Genomic DNA, 22,456 nt, shown 5'->3' on the forward strand with positions numbered 1-22,456 from the left:
AAGAGATATAAATGGTCATCAAGCATATGAAAAGATGCTCAGTGTTACTAATTACCAGAGAAATGTAAATCAAAAGAACAATCAGATATCACCTCATACCTTTTAGGATGCCTACTGTAAAAAAAAAAAAAAAAAAACAGAAAGTAACAAGCATTGGTAAAGCAGTAAAGAATTTGAACTACAGTTGAGAAAATATAAAATGATGCAACTGCTATAGAAAGCAGTATGGAGAATCTTCAAAAAATTAAACACAGAATTACTACATGATTCAGCAATTTCATTTTTGGTATATATCTACAAGAATCGAAAATAGGATCTCAAGAAATATTTGCATATATAGATTCACTGCAGCCTTATTCACAATAGCCAAAAGGAGGAAGCAACCCAAGGGCCCACTGATAGATGAATGGATAAATAAATGTAGAATACGCAAATAATAAAGTATTATTCACCCTAGGAAAAGGAGATCCTGTCATATGCTATCTAGATGAAGGTTGAGGACATTATGTTAAGTTAAATAAGCCAACCACAATAAAACAAATGCTGCGTGAGTCCACTTGTATTGAGGTATCTGAAATGGTCAAAGTCTTACAAATAGAAAGCAGAATGGTATTTGCAGGAACTGTGGGGGAAAGGGGAAAATGAAAGTTGTCCTTCAAAAGATACAGAGTTTCAGTTTTTTAAGATGAAAAATGTATAGAAATCAGTTGCACAACAATGTACATATACTTACCAATATTGTACACTGGAAAAAGCTAAAATGGTAAATCTTGTTAAGAGTTTTTATCACAATAAAAAAATAAGATTTTACCAAAGACCACAAACACTATAATAAGGCCAGAAAAAGAAAGTAAAAATAGAATAATTGAATATAAAGATTAGATTTTTTCATTATTAGAGATTAAAGATTTTTCATTATTAGATGCAATATTCTTTAACAAAAAATAGTCTATTTGATACCTAAAAACAATCCTAAGAAAATTAGAAAAAGAGCTTCCTGCCTACAAATAATAAAGTTTTATATAATATTAGAACTCATTATAATAACTGGACGGCTATTCTACATGTGAAGATAAACACTGTAATATATTAGTTCAATCCAAATTGACTTTTGGATTTAATGCAATTCCAATTTAATGCAATTTAATGCAATTCCAATAAAATTTTTAATACAATTATTTGTTATTTGTTATTATAATTTGAATATTTATTTGAGAGACGCTATGGTCAATAATTGGGCTTCCCTAGTGGCTCAGTGATAAAGAATCTGCCTGCAATGCAGGAGTCGCAGGATACACAGGTTTGATCCCTGGGCTGGGAATATCCCCTGGAGGAGGACATGGCAATCCACTCCAGTATTCTTGCCTGGAGAATTCTATGGTCAGAGAAGCCTGTTGGGCTATGGTCCATAGAGTCACAAAGAATCAGACACAACTGAAGTGACTTACTATGCATGCACACACGGTCAATAATTACCAACATACTCCATTAAGAACTGCTATGAAGGTTTACTGTATGGCTATGGTAGTTGAATCTGAGAAGGCGATGGCACCCCACTCCAGTACTCTTGCCTGGAAAATCCCATGGACGGAGGAGCCTGGTGGGCTGCAGTCCATGGGGTCTCGAAGAGTCGGACACAACTGAGCGACTTCACTTTCACTTTTCACTTTCATGCACTGGAGAAGGAAATGGCAACCCGCTCCAGTGTTCTTGCCTGGAGAATCCCAGGGACGGCAGAGCCTGGTGGGCTGCCGTCTATGGGGTCGCACAGAGTCGGACACGACTGAAGTGACTTAGCAGCAGCAGCAGCAGCATGGTCGTTGAATAGAACCTCGATTTAAATCAAGAAACTTGATGTAAATCGTATTATAGATTATAAAAAGCGAAGAATATTTCAACAATGAATGTTGAGACAACTGGTTTTCCACATGAGACAAACAATGATGATGGTACTTGGAACCTGATCTCAAAGCACACTTTAGAATGGGAAAGTACAACATGAATATGTGAAATTTTTGGAGTGCTTTCATGATCTTAGCACAGGGAAGAATTTCATGAGCATATAAAATATAATTATACTAATAATACTTTAAAATTCACCACTGTGAAATTTTAAAAGAAATGTGTTCTTTTAAAGAGAAAGAAAAGTGAAAGTGAAGTAGCTCAGTCATGTCCGACTCTTTGTGATCCCATGGACTGTAGCCTACCAGGCTCCTCCATCTGTCCATGGGATATTCCTGGCAAGAGTACTGGAGTGCGCTGCCATTTGTGAAAACAAAAATCACAAATTAGCCAATGATAGCAAATTAAATACCAACAAACAGTTAACAGTAAGAAAATAGGAAGCTCTCTACTGACTCAATAAACAGAAGATGAGAAAGATGAGGCAAGAGACTTCCATAGGCATTTTCACAGAAAAGGAAACACAAATGGTCAGTACACATAAAAAGATATGTTCAACCTATCACTAATTATAGAAATGCCAAGTTAAAACCAAAATGGGATAATGAGGTATAATTTTACACTGAAGAGAAGAGCAACAATGTAAAAATCAGAGTCGTATAATACCAAATTAGGGAGCGCAAGGAAAGCTTTTACAGCCAGTTTGTGGCCATGTAAGTGTACACAGCAAACTGTGCATGCAGTTGGGTGGATCTTAGCTACCCTCAAGTTCTGTTTCCCAGCACCTCCTTGTACAGTAGTGAGTTACTGCAATCACAAAGATCATTTGTGCAAGAGTTGGTACGCTTGCAGCAGCAGCTGCAAGCATTTTATGCTTGAAAGATCAGTTTGGAATACCCAGCAGGGATACAGTTTACACACACAGTTGCCATCCCTTACCTGCTGGCTCTCAGGGTGGTGTGGGACACAAGTCTGCCTGCAGCTTCTGCGGCTCCTGCAGGATCCTTGTTGGGCCAAACGCTTGGTTAGTCTTGTGCTAAAGGACACCATGTTCTGGAAGACATCTCGTCAGCAAAGTTGAAGTCCTGGAGACAGAGAGAGAGAGGAAGTTTCAGTTCATCCTCATGGGCTCCACCTATTTCATTCTCTGCCCAACTTAACATCACCTTCCCTTCCTGACTGCCAGCCTTGCTGGATTTAGACTCTGACCCCAGACACAAAACAAAGCTTGATGAAGACTGCTTTAACCGGTTCCCATAAATGCATAAGGTCAAATTCTTAAAATAAATCTCCTATTATCTAAGTCATGTTACTTGTAAGGTTCTGTTTCTTTTATTTAACCTCGATTGTTTCAGCTGACTGTGAAATGGAGATAATAAAACAAGGTATAGCAAGAACAAAGGTCCAATACAGTCAAAGCTGTGGTTTTTCCAGTATTTATGTACAGACGTGAGAGCTGGACAATAAAAAGGGCTGAACGCCAAAGAATTGATGCCTTCAAACTGTGGTGCTGGAAAACACTCTTGAGAGTCCCTTAGACAGCAAGGAGATAAACCAGTCAAACCTAAACGAAATCAACCCTGCATATTCATTGGAAGGGCTGATGCTGTAGCTGAAGCTTCAATCCTTTGGCCACCTGATGCAGAGTCGACTCATTGTAAAAGACCCTAACGTTGAGAAAGATTGAAGGCAGGAGGAGAAGGGGATGACAGAGGACAAGATGGTTGGATGGCATCACCAAGTCAACAGACATGAGTTTGAGCAAACTCTGGAAGACGGTGACAGGGAAGCCTGGTGTGCTACAGCCCATGGGGTCGCAAAGAGTCAGACATGGCTGAGCGAATGAACAACAACAACATATAGCGAGAATAGCTTAATATATCACTAAAAACAAAAAAATACCAACTTCATCTTTTTTTTTTTTTCCTATTACATCTATTTAAGAATTTAAAAATGCACAAAATTCACCGTTAATGTATCATTCACACTTGATCTCTATGTGCTTTCACACTGAACTTTACTCAGGTCGAGTTTATCACTGACAGGAAGCCTAAGTCTTAGTAATGCTAGGTGCTCCCTCCCAGAAAAGTAGATGTCACTAACAGAGGCAGAGCATCCAGGGAACCTGGGGCCGATTCAGTGGTCACCTGACAGTCACAGAGCATCTGTGCAGAGACCAAAGGACTGATCTCAGGAGCACCGTCCCAGGAAGAAATCAAAGCCAGGCAGAGAATCCAGAACTCAAAGGCCATCTAAGGGAGTTAAAAGGGCAAAAAGAACACAGGTGAGACAAAGGGGTTTAAAAGGAGGAGCAAGAAGGCCAAAAGAGAATGTAAATCTGAAGGTGAGGGGGACAGCATGGAGGAGCCTCTGAAGAAAGAGGGCTGGAGCCAGGAAGGGCCATGAGAGCAAGTCACAGCTCCGATTTTTCATGTTTACATTTTTTTTTAATCATAAAGCTCCTCTGTTCTTTACAGATATCACAGAAGATTTTGTGCGATCTAAAAAGTATATTGAGCTAAGGAAAGCATTACAAATATGCTACTTGTAAACTTAAGTGATTGATCAAACAATCATGACCCATATAAACTTCATGTATCTGAATGTCAGTATTTTGATCCCTGTATTGATTATCCTAGTTATGGGCATTATGCTATAGACAGTCATTAATAAATAATTACTTACAATGCTGCAATGCATGAAAATACTGTTTCACACCAGTAAAATGAGAAGAAATAAAAGGCGTGTCTAACTCCAATACATTTTGAAATATTTTAAAGAAACACAAGTAAATACTATGATTCCAACCCTGAAAAAAACGATATAAAGAATGTAAAGTGTGAAAGTGTTAGTCATATCCGACTCTTTGTGACTCCCACGGACTGTAGACCGTCAGACTCCTATGTTCATGGAATTTTCCAGGGAAGTATACTGGAGTGGGTTGCCATTTTCTTCTCCAGGGGATCTTCCCCACCCAGGGATAGAACCTGGGTCCCCTGCATTATAGGCAGATCCTTTACTGTCTGAACAACCAGAGAAGCCCTATAAAGAAGGTAACCAATACAAAAATGCCTTGACTCTGTATTTAGAACAAAAGCTTTTCTTCTTTTTAAATTTTCAACTTTTTCTTTCAAATTTTAGTTTCCACATTTATTGTACTTTCTGTTCTGATGCAAAAATCTGTTCTTATAATTGTTATAGATAATCAAAATTCTGCATTGTACTTTAAATTTACTCTAGAACTACTTTTGTTCTATGATCTTTTTTTCTTAACAGAGAGCCTTTATGCTTCTAATTTTAACGACTTTGCACAGGTCTACACTAGATTATTAGAGCTAGGGTAGCAAAATGATAATTATTGGTTATCTTTAAACCAATTTTATATTTTATTTATATTTAAATATCTTTAAATATTTTATCTATTTACTTCTTTATCTATTTATAAAATATTAAACAATCATAACGGCAGGCATAATATTAAAAAGTATGTAAGCAATTTTCTATAAGAATAATTTCAAAATATTGTTTTTAATGGTAAGCTTTACATCCTTTAGTTTATAATTCCACAGTCATTACTAAACAAACTCTTGACTATTAGACAAAGCTTCCTTGTCCATTTTGGTGAAGAAAAATTCAACCAAAAACTCAACTTTAGAAAGAAAAGATGTAAAAGACATAAATTTTTTTTAAATACTAAGGGGAAAGAGTTTGCTGTAACTTAAAAGTAAATACCTCCTAACCTTCTTTTTTTTGTGTTCAAACAAAGATGACCTAGACCTTTGCATTTCCAAAGCACTTGTGACTCAGCTTCTCATAATCCCAAAAGTTCTCTAATAATAATTTGTGTTTGGGTGCTACTATACCTTAATCAATACTAAATGAATGATCTATGGCTTATAGTAAATTATACCCAGTGTCTACCACCTTATTTTCTAAATAATCCATCAATTAGGTTTTACACTGGATTAAATTCCTGGCTTTCAGAGCAAAACTTCTTGAGTCTTGACTCCTGCAATTTAGATGACAAAAATCAATACAAGTGCTCTTGTTAATGGTCTCAAAATGAGAACACCAGAATATCTGCAACAGGAGAAACAAGAATTCCAGTTCAATACCCAATACTGATCTTTGGTTTCCAATAGGGCTTGTGAATTACAATAGATCTCAGACCACCCACTTACAAATAGTAACATCTACTGAATTAGAATCCTGTACATTGCAGAAATGTTTCCTTAACTCCCTAACTTTTTCACACAAGAACTGAAACACCATAAGACAATGCAACTAATTCACTTTCGTAACCACAAATATTACTGATTCAAGTGCTGATAGTGTAAGTGTTATAGAATTTCACAGACAAATAACCTATTTAAGCCCTCTGACCTTTTCATGAGAGAATTTAACATGACCCAAAATGTAAACACTGGGCCCAAAGTCATAGATCTAAATTAAAAACTTGAGCTGTGACAGAGATATGTGACTCCAGGCTTAGATTATTGAGCAGTTGGTCCCATAAGCACAGAATTTTAGACCAGAAAAATCACCTAATTCAGTCCTTTAATTTTTTAGATGAGCAAAGGAGACTATAGTGGTTCCCAGGTTTGCTTAACTGAGTAAGATTATTCACAGAGTTCATCAAACAGCCTCTGTCTTAAACCCTTGAAAATGCTTCCTATGCTTCCACGTGTAAGTAGAAAGCACTGCCTTAATATATATTCCTTAAGGAATCTTTTTTCTGGCAGTAGTTATTACTTTTCGATACTCTGAAACCCAAATAATAAACTCATAGCTTTGTTTCAAAACAAGGTGTATTTTCAAAAGCAATTTTCTAATATCAAAATAGCAATTCAGTCGACCAGAACTTACATAATGAACCAGGCACTTTGTACTTGGTGTTCCTCTAGGTTCAAGAATGAGACAAAGACTGAGAGCAGTTTTCATTCTGGAAAGGGAGACACATAAGCCAAACATACTTCCAGGCAAAGCAAGCGAAATACACAAACTATGTGAAGTATTTACAAATGCTCTAAAATTCTAAAGCCAGAATGAGTCAGACATCTTTCTCATCCGGATGACTTAACCAAAAAGCAATCATTGGTGAGTGGCCTAATAAACCGGGGGGGCGGGCAGCTTTCTGTAGCAAATTATTTAGACTACTAATAAATACTAGAGGGGCTATATGGTTTGAGCTTTTTTCTACAAAAATAAATAAACTGTTTATTTTCCATCAACCTTATTCCCATTTTCTTTTAAAGAGTCTACAGAAGAATAGCTGCAGACTACTCCATGGAAATTCCTACCCAGGAGCTGTGGCAGCAGACAAGACGCGGAGGGGACCAGCGTGCCTTCCGGCCTGTCCACAATCTCCAGTTGGGGAACAGTCAACTTGAAAGCTGGAGCACTCCATCCACCCTGAAATCCCACCTTGGGCACGGCCTTTCAGCCGTGGTCTGCTCTTCCTTTCCGGTGTCTTCAGGATCTTTCTGGAAGCAGAGCTCAGGCTGACCTCGCGAAGGTGGCCATACGAGACCATGCCAGAGCGCTGGCGCAGAAACTCACACTGGGTGAGCTCCCCTTCTGTCGCGCGGGGTGGCGGTGCCCATAGAGCACAGAGAGTGTCTGTGTTACACAGAGCAGTGATAGATGCCTCTGTGTGAGGCCGCTGGTCTGTGCTGGGATCAGTAATTCCTGAAGTCTCCACTCATGGAAAGCTGCCTGGATCTGGTTACTGAAGGTTCTGGAAGTGAAGTGGCTGGCAACAGGAGCAGCGCCGTCGTCAGAAGCAGCAAACTTAAGTTTGCAGCAGCAAACTTGCAGCAGCAAACTGATCAGTATCTCTGAAAGGTATGACCCCGACCTCGGGTCTTCAGTGGCAACCATGGCACAAGCTGCCAGCAGAAGAAGTTTCTTGAGGTTTTCCTCAGTCATGATCAAATGCCATCACCATTCCATTCAGAAGTCAAGGTCAGTGCCGCCGAAGCAAATCGCTGCTGCAAGGAATTTAAGAACACTTTCCTCCTTAAGAACACTGCAGGACTCAAGGGCTCAAGATAAGATGAAAGTTTCCCTTTAAGTTATCACAGGAAGCCAAGACAATGCCTGTTTAGACCCCTGTCTGCATAGTACAGAAAGGTGAGTTCATTTTTTTAGGCGCCAAAGATCTACCAGCAGCATGAGAGCCAGTTAAATGAAAACAGGAAGAAAAAAAAAACAAACACGAATTTGAAACTCTGAAACAAAATATTCTCTCTGCCTCACTCATACACACCCTCACACACACACACACACACACACACACACACCCCCACACACCCACACACACACACCAATTAGCAAATAAGAAAACAAAAGCTAATATGGTGATGCTGGTTGTTTAGTAGCTAAGTCATGTCCAACACTTCTGTGACTGCATGGACTGCAGCCCTGCCAGACTCCTCTGTCCATGGGAATTCTCCAGGCAAGAATACCGCAGTGGATTGCTATATCCTTCTCCAGGGGATTTTCTCCACCCAGGAATCAAACCCACATCTCCTGCATTGGCAGGTGGATTCTTTACCGCTGAGCCACCAGGGAAGTCCAAAAGCAATTATAAGTAATTTCATCCTCTAAGAAATACTATAAGAAATCTTGAGTTTGTTAAATCAGTGACTAATGAGGCTAATTTCAAAGAAAATACTTCTGAGTATTTTAGTATTATTCCTCCAAGATATTTTTATTTTTCCAAATTTCTAAGCACTTTTTAAAATTTAAATCTACAAATTATTTTAATCTAAAACATTCTATTTTTTATTAAAATTAATTTAGGTATTTTCAGAAATACCTTATGCTATGCTATGCTATGCTAAGTCGCTTCAGTCGTGTCTGACTCTGTGCGACCCCATAGACGGCAGCCCACCAGGCTCCCCGTCCCTGGGATTCTCCAAGCAAGAACACTGGAGTGGGTTGCCATTTCCTTCTCCAATGCAGGGAAGTGAAAAGTGAAAGTGAAGTCGCTCAGTCGTGTCCGACTCTTAGCGACCCCATGGACTGCAGCCTAACAGGCTCCTCCGTCCATGGGATTTTCCAAGCAAGAGTACTGGAGTGGGGTGCCATTGCCTTCTCTGGAAATACCTTATATTAATCTCTAAGGTAATACTGCATTCTCACATATTTTCCAAGAATACTTCAGTTGGGTCACATGCATGTCCCTGGGGTACACCTTGGCAATGCTCAGAATCATTTGAAGACTATGGGTTGAATAGTGAAGTTTTCACTTTGTAAAGGTGTTAAGTCAGTAAAATGAGAATGTTATTGTTAATATTATATCATTTATACTCACTGCCTGGTAAATACTGATGAAATTCAAATTATGCATGTATCAGAAGACTGTCAAACTTCACCCAGCTGAAGTAATTTTAACAATCATGAGGAGCTGCAGCAGCAACCCATCTCTGGGGAAAAGCAGTGCCTGTCACCCCTTGCCCCCAATTCCCCTATGTGAATATGAATCTATGTTCCTGTTGTGCCAGCTGGCAGAGAGTATGAAAATAGCCCAGGTGGCCTTTGACACATTTCAAGTTGGAAAAGAGAACATGTTTCCATGGTAAAGAAGAGATGGAAAGAAGTTAATTGTACCCCATAGAGATGCCCTATAATTTTTTTTAACAATTTTTATAATATGTAAAAAAACTATGCCATAGAGACAGCTATAGAAATCTTCACAGTTATATACTGAATTATCAGTATTTTATAATTTTAATTTTCCAGCAGCAAAGCCAACTGCAAATCATATCAAGATTACTTTAATTGGTATCATGATGTCATTAAGAATATAAAGGGAGTGGAAAATTACTTTCTAGTCAATTGTAGACTATTTTGAAATAAATATTATTCAAAACAATGGGAAGAAGACCCAGAAACCCCCAGGATTTACTAGTGTGGATGGATAGAGGCTATGGAAGAAGAATAAACATACAAGTGTGAAAGAAAAAAAAATCAACTCTAAGACAAAAATAAACCAGTTATTAAGAGCAGGGTATGGTGAAATCAGAAGAAAGCAATGGATAAAACTAAGGCAAGTAGTGACAGTAGGAATATTTCCAATATACCCAGTAATCAAAAAGACAATGAAGTGAGGCAACAGTGACTTGGCAGAAAGACTTACCTTTAAAGGTAATAACCATCTCAGAATCATGTTGATGTGACGGAACTAAACACACTGGTGGGGTATTGTGAGTTAAATTATATCTCTGTATTTTCTGTAAAGACATCTATTTAAAACTGGACATAGCATATTTCCCTTCAACAATTTGAGAAAAAATAATTACAGAATAGTAAACTGTACATGTGAAACAAAATATAATAGCTGCTTGTAGTTTACTGGTTTCTTGGGGAATTTAGACAAGTACTAATAAATGGTTTGATTATAAACTTGCAAATATTCTGATCATTAGTTTACTGAATTTAATTAATGCAGTGTCATTAAACCAAAAGCAAGTCTACATTGTTATTTATGATTCTATCTCCTTGAGGACTGGGATAAAGTTCATGTTTAAATCTCATGTACTATATCAGCCTCTGGCTACAAAGGTAAACCCCAAATCACCTACTATTCGTATCACAGTTTGGCTATATATTTACTCTTTGTTCCATACACTTTAACATTTGTGAAAAAATGTGAATTATAAAAAAAAGTAAATTCCAAGTGTTGATGACTGAAATAAGGGAAAAGTTAAGGCATCTAAGAAACGGATAATCTTTAGGCAGAAAATACTTTTTTAGTTGAAATAAAACAATGAACTTTTAAATTCTGCAGTGGCTCAAATTAATATCCTAAGTGGACTTGTCATTCTTTCTGATCTATACAAAGACAAATAACAAAGTTTGCAAAATATCAATAAATGCTTCTGTCAATACTTTTGGGGGAATACTATATGCTAGATGCTATCTTGAGGATATGTCTTAGGAAACTTGCCACTGTATCAACCCTATTACATCAGTATTAATTGTTGAGATTAAAGAGTGTGCCTGTATATTCAACTGAGATTATTTGGATAGGACCTCCTATTTTCAGGACAAAGGTCTATATGCTGATTCAGATGGTGTGAAACTATTTCCAAGAATTCTGTGTTCTGATTAGTGCTCTCCTGCCCCAAATATGAGAATAAAATTCAGTTATAAGATTTGCTGACTAGTCTGAAAATTACATTTGGATGGCACAAGTGTGATATTCAATTCCATTTCTTTTCTAGAGTGTTTCCACAATAAAGGTATCCTAGTGTTTCATTAACTGTCATAGGTATCATTTCCATCACCATATTGATTCTAAGATCTGAGTTATTGAAGTAGTGTTTACCCCCTTCTTCCATATGGTTTCCTATCTAATAGGAATGATAACTGAAGTAGCTAAGTCGACAATATATCATTGATTTTTTTCCTCAAAGGATGAACTTTGAATTTTTCAAAAATGTTGTTTTCAGAATCCAAACTCAAGGCTGCCTGGATGACAACTTAATTCACACTACATCAGAAGAATGTTTCTCTTTTTATATCTGCAATTTTGCTTGCTTTACTTTAAAATAGCATAGTGTTTTATATGATTGCTATTTTCAACTTAATAAATCATTAAATGTTGAATGAATTAAAATCTTCATGCACCATACACTTACATTATTTCTAATTAAGAAAAATAATGTTTAATAGTTTTATCTGCTAGTATGAAAAAAGAAAAGAGAAGTTATATTTATTTTCCATCTATTCTGTGGCAGTAATATAGGTGCTTTACATGCATTACCTTTTCCACCCTCCCAAGAGAGCTGTAAGTTGGCATTATTTTCTTCATTTTGCCAAAGGTGATAAGGCCAAGTAGCTAGAATACAGAAAGTTTTAAAATCAAAACAGAATTTGAGTTAATGTTTCCCAAAGGCTTTCCCAAAGCCTGCAGTTTTTCCTGTATGCTATAATAGTTTCCATATAACCATTTCACTTTTACTTATTGTAAGGAAATTTAGCCTTCAGGATGTATGAACTTACTAATCCAAACATATTGTCACATGACTTTTTTAGATCTAAAATTGTGGCTTACATGGTACTAAGAATGAACCTCTTTGAATTCCTACACCCAAGATATTTAAGACTTGTGAAAGAAAATGCCTAGAATAGCCTGATTCATGGCTGTTCTAGGTGAAAACACTTGCATAAACCAAGCACAGTTTGCTCCAGAACTATTCCTTTACAAGGAATGCTTGTAAGGGAGAGTAACAGTAACAATACTAATTTTATTACCGCTCATAGTATTTTAGTATAATTATTATACTGTTAATATTAACAGCACTGATGTTAGTACACTAATATTAATAACAAGAAGACTGAAATAATTACAAACAGATTCTTAAATGATCTTGAACTCCAGCGAGAGGTAGTAAGGAAATTCTTACTGTTACCAAGCTGGCACTGGGGACGTCAATATGAACTGATTCACAGCTTTAATTCTGTAGTTCACAAAGGAAGATTTACCATGAAATTACCTTCGGTTTCAGGTTTCCCAGGTGGCACTAGTAAATAACCTACCTGCCAATACATGAGATGTAAGAGATGCATATTCGATCCCTAGGTTGGGAAGATCCCCTGGAGCAGGGCATGGCAATCCACTCCAGTATTCGTGCCTGGAGAACCCCAGAAACAGAGGAGCCTGCTGGGCTGCAGTTCACAGGGACACACAGAGTCAGACACGACTAAAGCAACTTCGCACGCACGCACAATCACACCTTTGGTTTCACTTGGACAGGACTTTTTAAGTCCCTGGAGTAGTCCTACCAATGTTTTCACATGGTAAAATGTGTTTGTACACTCTCCAAAACTCAGATAATAAAAGCAATTAAGACAAATATTTCAGTTTTCCATTCCAAATTGGAATAAATTTTAATGTACAGCCAAAAGAAGAGAGAGAGAGAGAGAAATGTTGCTTCCTATTTCAATCCCATCCCCACCCCAAGTGTAAGTGTTAGTTGCTCAGTCGTGCCCGACTCTTTGCGACCCCATGGACTGCAGCCCACCAGGCTCCTCTGTCTATGAGATTTTTCCAGGCAAGGACACTGGAGTGGGTTGCCATTTCCTTCTCCAGGGGATCTTCCCAACCCAGGGATCGAACCCAGCTCTCCTGCACTGCAGGCAAATTCTTTACTAACTGAGCTACAAGGGCAAAGGAGCAAAAAAAAAAAAAAATCAGTGAAAGGAAATGAGTCATTTAAATGGAATTAGGTCCATCTGTTGACAGCCAAGGTAGGGAACCTGACACAGTAACCTAGACTTCAGATTTCTGCTCTGCAATATAAAAAGCTTAGAAGCATTGTTCTCATTCTTACAATAAGAAAATAACCGAAAACACTGAAAAAAATATCTCTTCTTAGATCTGTCAGAGAATTGAAGTCACAAGGCAAACTGTTACCCTGAAAATTAGAGAGATAGGCAGATACAGAAAATCACAGCTTCTAGGTAAAACTGCACAACTCAGAGGAGATTCACACCTAACCAAAACTCACTGTTTTTTAGTTAAGACCACTCATCTAGTATCAGTTTACTCAAGCTCAGGTTCTTTACCTCTCAATGCAGAAGTAATTCAGTGAGATAAAATGGTAGGTAAGAAGTAGATTTATTTAGAGAGACACACATTACATAGACAGAATGCAGTCCATCTCAAAAGCGAGAGTGGCCCAGAAAAAAGAGTTGGTTAGTTTTTATGAATTGGGTAATTTCATAGGCTAATAAATGGGAGGATTATTCCAACTGTCTTGGAGAAGGAGTGGAGATTTCCAGAAATTGGGCCTTTCTGACCTTTTATGGTCTGCCTCAGAATTGTCATGGTTCCCATAAGTGTATCTTTTAGCATATATCCCAAAGAAAGGCAATGCCAAAGAATGCTCAAACTACTGCACAATTGCACTCATCTCACACGCTAGTAAAGTAATGCTCAAAATTCTCCAAGCCAGGCTTCAGCAATACGTGAACTGTGAACTTCCAGATTCAAGCTGGTTTTAGAAAAGGCAGAGGAACCAGAGATCAAATTGCCAACATCTGCTGGATCATGGAAGAGGAAGAGAGTTCCAGCAAAACATCTATTTCTGCTTTATTGACTATGCCAAAGCCTTTGACTATGTAGATCACCATCAACTGTGGAAAATTCTGAAAGAGATGGGAATACCAGACCCCCACACAAATACCTGTATTCCCACCATAACAGAGGTTGTGGGGATGCTTGGTACCTAGCCAGGGCAAGATTGTGTTGGTGATACAGTTGGTTTGGGTTTAGTGAACCAGACTAGGACCAGAATAAAGAATGCTGGCGTGTAGGACAATCATTTGTTTTCTATACTTACTGACTTTTTAAGCATGTTTGGTAAATTTAATCAAGAACACACTAGAAGATCAAGAAGGAAACGGCAATCACACAGCATAGACTTAAGCTTTCTAATTCATTCTTCCAAGTAAGTTTTCCATTCTCTATATTTTATGGGAAGTAAAAGCAGGAGCTTTTCTTTTTGATGAGGAATGATAATAAGTAGTTTTAATTTGTACTTTGAAGGATGAGATCAGAATGGGCAAAAAGATTAGGTCATCTGTGGCTTTTTGGAAAGCAAACAAAACTTTAAAAAAATAGAAAAATATATTTAGCTGAGACCTCCTAAAAATGATATAGCATTAGTAATAAAGATGTGATAGCTTATAAGAAAGATATTGATCATCTTGTGAAATAAATGAGCTTAAATTGTCACTTAGTTTATTACTGGAGCGATCATTTCCTTGACATTGGTTTAACTTGCATCTCTGATATTTTAGAAACTTTTATTTTTTTCTAGGGTATTTTAAAGGACCAAAACAGATTCTTATTTTCTCCTCAAAAGCAGCAAAATTAAAAACAATTCTCTTTGAAAATGTAATTAATATGTATTTTAACAAAAATATTGACAAATGTACTTTTTAATGAAAATCTTTAGTGATAGTACTGAGCAATTCATTTGTTAAGGAGTGATAAATTGAGAACATAACCTATATTTAGCTCAGTGCAGTAACTTACCCTCTATCAATTTATATTAGAAATAAAATCAAAAGTTAGATCTTGTTTTATTTTCTAAAACCTCTAATATTATTACAACTATACACTCAAGATTCTACCAGTTTTCTGCATTAAACCTACAGATTCCAGTAAGCATACTGAGTTTAGTATTGAAGCTAGTTATTTGACTTTATAGTTGAATTGTGTTTAATAGTTAACTGAAGCATTTTAATACATTATTTCTCTTGGTGTTACGAATAAGTTAGGAGCTAGCTCACTTTTTGTATTGGTCAGTTTATCAGTTCGGTCGCGCAGTCATGTCTGATTCTTTGCAACCCCATGGAGTGCAGCACGCCAGGCTTCCCTGTCCATCACCAACTCCCAGGGCTTGCTCAAACTCATATCCATCAAGTCAGTAATGCCATCCAACCATCTCACCTTCTGTCATCCCCTACTCCTCCTGCCTTCAATCTTTCCCAACATTAGGATTTTTTCCAGTGAGTCAGTTCTTCACAACAGGTGGCCAAAGTATTGGAGTTTCAGCTTCAGCATCAGTCCTTCCAATGAATATTCAGGACTGATTTCCTTTAGGATGGACTGGTTTGATCTTAACTTGAGAGATTTGGTTTTCCATAATCTTTTGATGTTCAGACTACCTGCCCCTTGTTGCAAACTTCTATATTAACTGACTTCTCCCCCTACCTCCTCAGAACAGTTCTCTCAGGGTCACTTGAGATGCTTTCTCCCAGGCTTGAAGTCCTAAAAATTCCCACCAAATAAAGCATAACTCTTAACTTCTCGGTTGTGACTATTTTTCAAGTTGATATACAGATGCATTCCAGTAATAATTACTGCTCTGAAGGAGTTAGTGCAATCTGCTGCAAAGATCTGCTCCACGTTTATCGTATAGCTATAGTGATACCACTGTAGCTACCAGAGCTCACAATTGTGATGTTCCAATAGAAAACCCTGGAAAGGAAGTCCTGGGGAACCCTTCAACCTTCCTCAATGTGCTTAACAGATTTACAACAAGAATGTGTTTATTGCTATGCAATATATAATATCTTTTAAATCCTTGTAATTATACAAGAATTTAGGGGGGAAATTATTTAGTTAGAAGAGCAAAACAAGATTGACTCAGATTTTCAAAAGCTCTACTACACCAGCACGAAATGACTCAGGATGAAGGTAAACAAGGCTACGAAAAAGCAAATATGATTCCAAAGATTCTTCTGGCATCTTGGGTGTAAAAACCAAAAAACTAAGCAAAAAAAATCTCAAAAGTTAAAATCTACATGGGCCCTAAGCACTTCACTTCAGATGGTAGCTGAGCTATTTGGGGACAGCCTTCAAAAGAAAGATCATCAAGAAGTAGAGAAGAAAGTATGTGAGCATTCAGTATGGGAGCAAATACCTGCACTCAAGAGTTCACAGGTTTTAACATCTGTGCCACGTCCCAATGCAAGAGGTTTTAAAAAGTTACGAAACACTATTAGAGGAAGACAATTTTCAGAATGGCAGAGTAAGAATCTCCAAAATCCACTCTTGCATAGAAGCCATAGGAACACTGATAAAAGTAGCCAAAATTATGATAACTTTTTCAAAATTCTAAAACTTAACCTAAGGCTTCCAACAATCCAAGGAGTATTTATTCAAGAAAACTAGCTAAATCTCAGTAAACAGCAAAAGCCCTGTGTCATTTGACTTGCATTATCCCCATCTCTCTCTCTCTCTCCAGCTCCACAATAACCTTGAAAATTAGCAGTCTTGCAATGAAAACCAGCTAGCTGCTCAGCAGGCTCTAGAGGTGATAAACTGTTTGAAACTCTTTAGAAAGCCCATTCTCACATATTTGATCTATTTGGTAGATTCCTGCAAAAGCTCCATTAGCAGGGCTTCTTACTATTTGACCTGATTCAGAGTGTATTCAGTGGGATAAACCTTAATCCTAGCACATTTGTTGAAAACAATTGCTTAACATCACAACTGCCTGAGGCAGTGATAACAATTGGGACAAACAAGAGGCTGGCCTAAAATATAAAGGGAAGATCTAGAGAATAAGATTTCATAGTTGGTTTTGAAAAGCTCCAACATATTACTGGGAATCCAGAATGGTAATTTTTAGTATTAACTGCATAAATATTTGACCAACTGAATTTCTAAAATCTTCCAGAACAAAAAGCTTAGTAAGTCTGTTCACCCTTCTTAGTACAATGGGAAAAAAGGTTACATGCGATATTCAATTCAGCTCAGTTGCTCAGTCCTGTCCGATTCTTTGTGACCCCATGGACTGCAGCACACCAGGCCTCCCTGTCCATCACCAACTCTCGGAGCTTGCTCAAATGCATGTCCATCGAGTCAGTAATGCCATCCAACCATTTCATCCTCTGTTCTCCCCTTCTCCTCCTGCCTTCAATCTTTCCCAACACCAGAGCCTTTTCCAGTGAGTCAGTTCTTCACATCAGGTGGCCAAAGTATTGGAGTTTCAGCTTCAGCATCAGTCCTTCCAATGAATATTCAGGACTGATCTTTACGACGGACTGGTTTGATCTCTTTGTAATCCAAGGGACTCTCAACAGTCTTCTCCAACACCACAGTTCAAAAGCATCAATTCTTTGGTGCTCAGCTTTCTTTATAGTCCAACTCTCAAATCCATACATGACTACTGGAAAAACCATAGCTTTGGCTAGACAGACCTTTGTCGGCAAAGTATTGTCTCTGCTTTTTAATATGCTGTCTAGGTTGGTCATAGCTTTTCTTCCAAGGAGCAAGCATCTTTTAATTATAGGGCTGCAGTCACCATCTGCAGTGATTTGGGAGCCCCCCAAAATAAAATCTCTCACTGTTTCCATTGTTTCCCCATCTATTTGCCATGAAGTAATGGAACCAGATGTCATGATCTTAGTTTTCTGAATGTTGAGTTTTAAGCCAAATTTTTCATTCTCCTCTTTTACTTTCATCAAGAGGCTCTTTAGTTCTTCCTCACATTCTGCCATAAAGGTGGTGTCATCTGCATATCTGAGGTTATTGATATTCCTCCTGGCAATCTTGATTACAGCTTGTGCTTCACCCAGCCAGGCATTTCTCATGATATACTCTGCATGTAAATTAAATAAGCAGAGTGACAATATATAGCCTTAATATACTCCTTCCCCAATTTGGAACAAGTATCTGTTGTTTCATGCCTGCTAATCAAACCTTCTGTATCTTAATGTATAATTATCAATTTATTAGTAAAAATATACCATAAATATTTTAATGTATATAGTTTTTATTTTATTGCAAACAGTGTATACTAAATAGACTTCCTGTAACCTAATTTTTAGCATTTATACAAAGTTTTAATTTTCTGTTCTACACATCTTTAAAAAAGTAGAATGTGATTATTTCAAATGGATGGTCTAAGGGCCTATTCATTCATCTATTTAGCCTCACCAGGACATTAAAAATATACCAAATCAAAATACCTCACAATGAGAATAATTCCTCATTCCACTATCATTTATTACATATTGCTGTAAGTTCAAGTGCTTATAACTACTAGATGTTTTATCTTATTCCTGGTACCTAGCAATGGGTATGTTTAATTTTATTACCTGGCAAGAGCACAACAAATCACCCTGTGTCCCTTTTTGCACTGGATGCCAGCAAGCTTCAAGGTAAGTTGTGTTCTCAATTCCACTTATTTCTTTCTGCTTAATTGTCTTGAATAACTACCTACTCTCATTCCTCATCCTTGTCATTTACCCATAATGTCTTGGTTTTATTTCTGAGATAGTAAAATGCTAAACTGATGCTATAATCTATATCTAGGACAGAAAACAAGATCAGTACACTTAGAGTATCTGTATAAAATTAACAAAAGTGTGCATAAAATTTTAAAAGAACCAAACCATGTATAAAAATATGAAAAGTTTTATAATACAAGACTACTGATTAATTTGTAATCTTTAGTCTGAGCTAAATAAATTTATTACAAAACTGGCATTTGATAATCATGGAAGGAAAAAATAAAAACCACTAGAAATAATTATGAAACACCTCAAGTTTTTTTTAAAATGCTAACAGATGTTGGAGAGAATCTTTGGTTCTAAATGTAGTCAAGGGCTTCCCTGGTGGCTCAGATGGTAAGGAATCCGCCTGCAATGCAGGAGACCTGGGTTCTACCCCTGGGTTGGGAAGATCCCTTGGAGGAGGGTATGGCAATTCACTCCAGTATTCCTGCCTAGAGAAACTCTATGGACAGAGGAGCCTGGTGGATTACAGTCCATGGGGTCGCAAAGAGTCGGACATGAACTGAGTAACCAAGCACAAGTTTAGTATTATGAACATTTAACTATTAGGAGTGATGATTCATTTGTCAAATTCCTTCTTAAAACCATTATATACTTTCATAAACTGAATGAAACTGGGATATATTTACGGCTTGGGATTCCTAACCTCTGTGAGTATGGATCTATTAGTACAATATTAAGACCATTTAAAAATCAATAACAATATTAGTATACTATACATGCTTCTCTTTATACCAACTTAATATAAGTTGTAAGCACATATGCAGAGGCAAACATATACCTTACATTCTTGGGATGTCCCAATTAACATTTATTGCGCTTCCAGAGTACCACATTTATTATAGTCAGTTATGTATTGGCATTTGCTAGTAAACAAATAGGAGAAGGCAATGGCACCCCACTCCAGTACTCTTGCCTGGAAAGTCCCATGGACAGAGGATCCTGGTAGGCTGCAGTCCACGGGGTCGCTAAGAGTCGGATTGGAGGAGGAAATGGCAACCCACTCCAGTGTTCTTGCCTGGAGAGTCCCAGGGACGGCGGGGCCTGGTGGGCTGCCGTCTATGGGGTCACACAGAGTCAGACAGGACTGAAGCGACTTAGCAGCAGTAGCAGCAGCAGTAAACAAATAACTATATTAGAATTAATGACACCATTATGTACTTGGACTTTCCCTGTGGCTCAGCTGGTAAAGAATCCACCCTCAATGTGGGAGACCTGGGTTCGATCCCTGGGTTGGGAAGATCCCCTGGAGAAGGGAACGGCTACCCACTCCAGTCTTCTGGCCTAGAGAATTCCGTAGACTGTATAGTCCATGGGGTGGCAGAGAGTCGGACACAACCGAGTCACTTTCACTTTCCCTACTTAATTTCAATATTCACTAAATAAACTGATCTAAGACTGATACGGTATTTCCACATGATTCAAAGGCTGATTGTCAAAAACTTGTATCCCATTATTTTTAGCTTATAAGTTTACTTATATCAGCAAAATCACCCATAGCTAACCAAGTATGCCAAACACAACAACCCAAGAACAGTCCTCAGTGAAGGCTTGTCTGTGGAATTAGCGTTTCTTTCAGGATGCACCCTGACTCTGTGCAAGGCAGTAGTAAGCCAAAGAACAGAGAGAACTGCAGATCAGCGTGTCCCATCATCAGGCCTACAGTAAAGCGGAGGGAAAACCCAAAGTGGAGCCTAGTAACTGGAAGACGCCGTTGCTTCCTGCACCAAACCCAAGCTATGGAGACTACAGGACTCTGAACTAAGATGTGCTCTGAGAGGCATAGAAGCCTAAATGAGCACAGCCAGTCCTTGAGGAAAAGAGTACAAGGGAGGAGCAACATACTTCATGAGTCAAAAAGCTGGTCTCCTTCCTTCAGGGAAAAAAAAAAATAAGTTGGAGAGATGGAGCAGGCTCACTGATACTGACTTTCACTGTGGGTGATTTCACACAGGTTCAGGGTTCACCCTGGTCCAGAAATATTCCCTGTGTGTCACACAGGTCTCACTGCCTTGGGATGCAATTCAGTATTGCTATTCTTACTATCCATTAAGTGGGTGAAGCTGAAGGAGATAATTGAAAGTGAAACAGGCTTTCTGTTTGAAAACTGAGAGGAGCATATGCTTGGCCTTTGGGGGTGACTTGAGAAGGTGTTACTCAGAATATCACTCTCAGAGTAACCTGGACTTCAATTATCAATTTCAAAGGTCCCTTCCCTTCCTACAGAATCACTAAAAGAAGTGTTACTCTTGGAGAGAAAGATTCTGAAGTAATACAGGTAGCTCTTGCCAAGAGATGAATAAGAAAATATTATACTATCCTCTATAGTTTTAGAAAACAAGTTTTGTCATTAGGGATAGGAAAGCCATTATTCACACTGTCATCAAACAAAATGAAATGTCGCTTGAATTTCACTTGTGTATTAATGTGTTTTTATATACTCTCGTGTTTCATGTTCTCTGCTATTGCTAAGACTTACCATCATTTTTCCCCTTGGAATATAAAGGTGTCATGCAGTGATGTGCAGACTTAGGGAAGGTATTTTCATATTCTAGTCCCTTCTCTACTTCTGCCTGTAAGACTGTGATTGTCAACTAGGGCTGCAGAAGCTATTAATTATGTTGGCATTATTTGGGGATGGTTTCATTGCGGAAAGGGATATACCTCAGGCCTAGAGAAATATTAATGTAACACAGCAGATTTTAAATGAACATAACAAACTGATGTCTCCAGATTCTCTGAGTCTCACATTACTGACCCTCTTATCAACTGTCATTGCTTTGAGTGACACTTCAACCAGTTTTATTTTTACATCCTGCACCCCAAAACTTCTCACCTGTGATACAGAACTGTAATATGGACAAAAAATATTACATTTACTTTCTACTCCCCTCTCCTTGAACTCAACCATAAAAAGTCTTACATTTTTCTGTTCTAAATTCCAGGTCCAAATTTGTCACTTTTTAATTAGATTAGAAGCGCAGTTATTAGACAGTGTGATGAATAATTAGAAAGTAAAGCAGAATTACCTTCCATTCTAATCACACTCATGAGATTTTACACATTTGCCCTATTAAGCAATAAACCAAAGAACTAAGAGGTTACCAGCTTAATTGTTCTATGAAACCACCAAAATTCCAATCATAATATTTTTATTTTATGTGAGAAAAATACCAAAAAAGTACAAAGGAGTGGAAGCAGTCAGAAATAAAGGAGTCAATAGACAAAATTACTTACAGGAAAACTGCGTTTTTACAGGAAAGCAGGAAGCACTGAAAAAATTGTTCTATGACAAATATACAAAATGCATTTGTCTAATACAGAAAGAGTTCATCATTTCTCAAATCATTTTTACAAATGTCTTCTACAGAGATGACTGGAAGTTGTGTTTCTGAAACGAATTTTCTACCACTGCTGTGATTATACAGTGATTTTTTAAAAAGTAATCTGCAGATCTTATTATGACAATTCATTAGGAATGAAAGGATAAGAAAACCATTACCATCTTGCTTTACCAAATAACAAAGCAGCAGGTAAGAAGAATCTCCCCACCTATCATTTCCACATCGCTCCTAATAGCATTGTCTAGCTTTTCAAGCTGTTTGACAAACAAACAATATTGCAACTTCTCAGTGAGGCAGCCAAGATAATATTCAGAACAAATGCATTTTCTAACCCTCACAGCAATATGTTCAGTAGAAAGTCATTAGATTCTAAAGTCATATTATAT

Source organism: Bos mutus, chromosome 27, assembly GCF_027580195.1.
Source record: "Bos mutus isolate GX-2022 chromosome 27, NWIPB_WYAK_1.1, whole genome shotgun sequence".
NCBI classification, from domain to species: Eukaryota; Metazoa; Chordata; class Mammalia; order Artiodactyla; family Bovidae; genus Bos; species Bos mutus.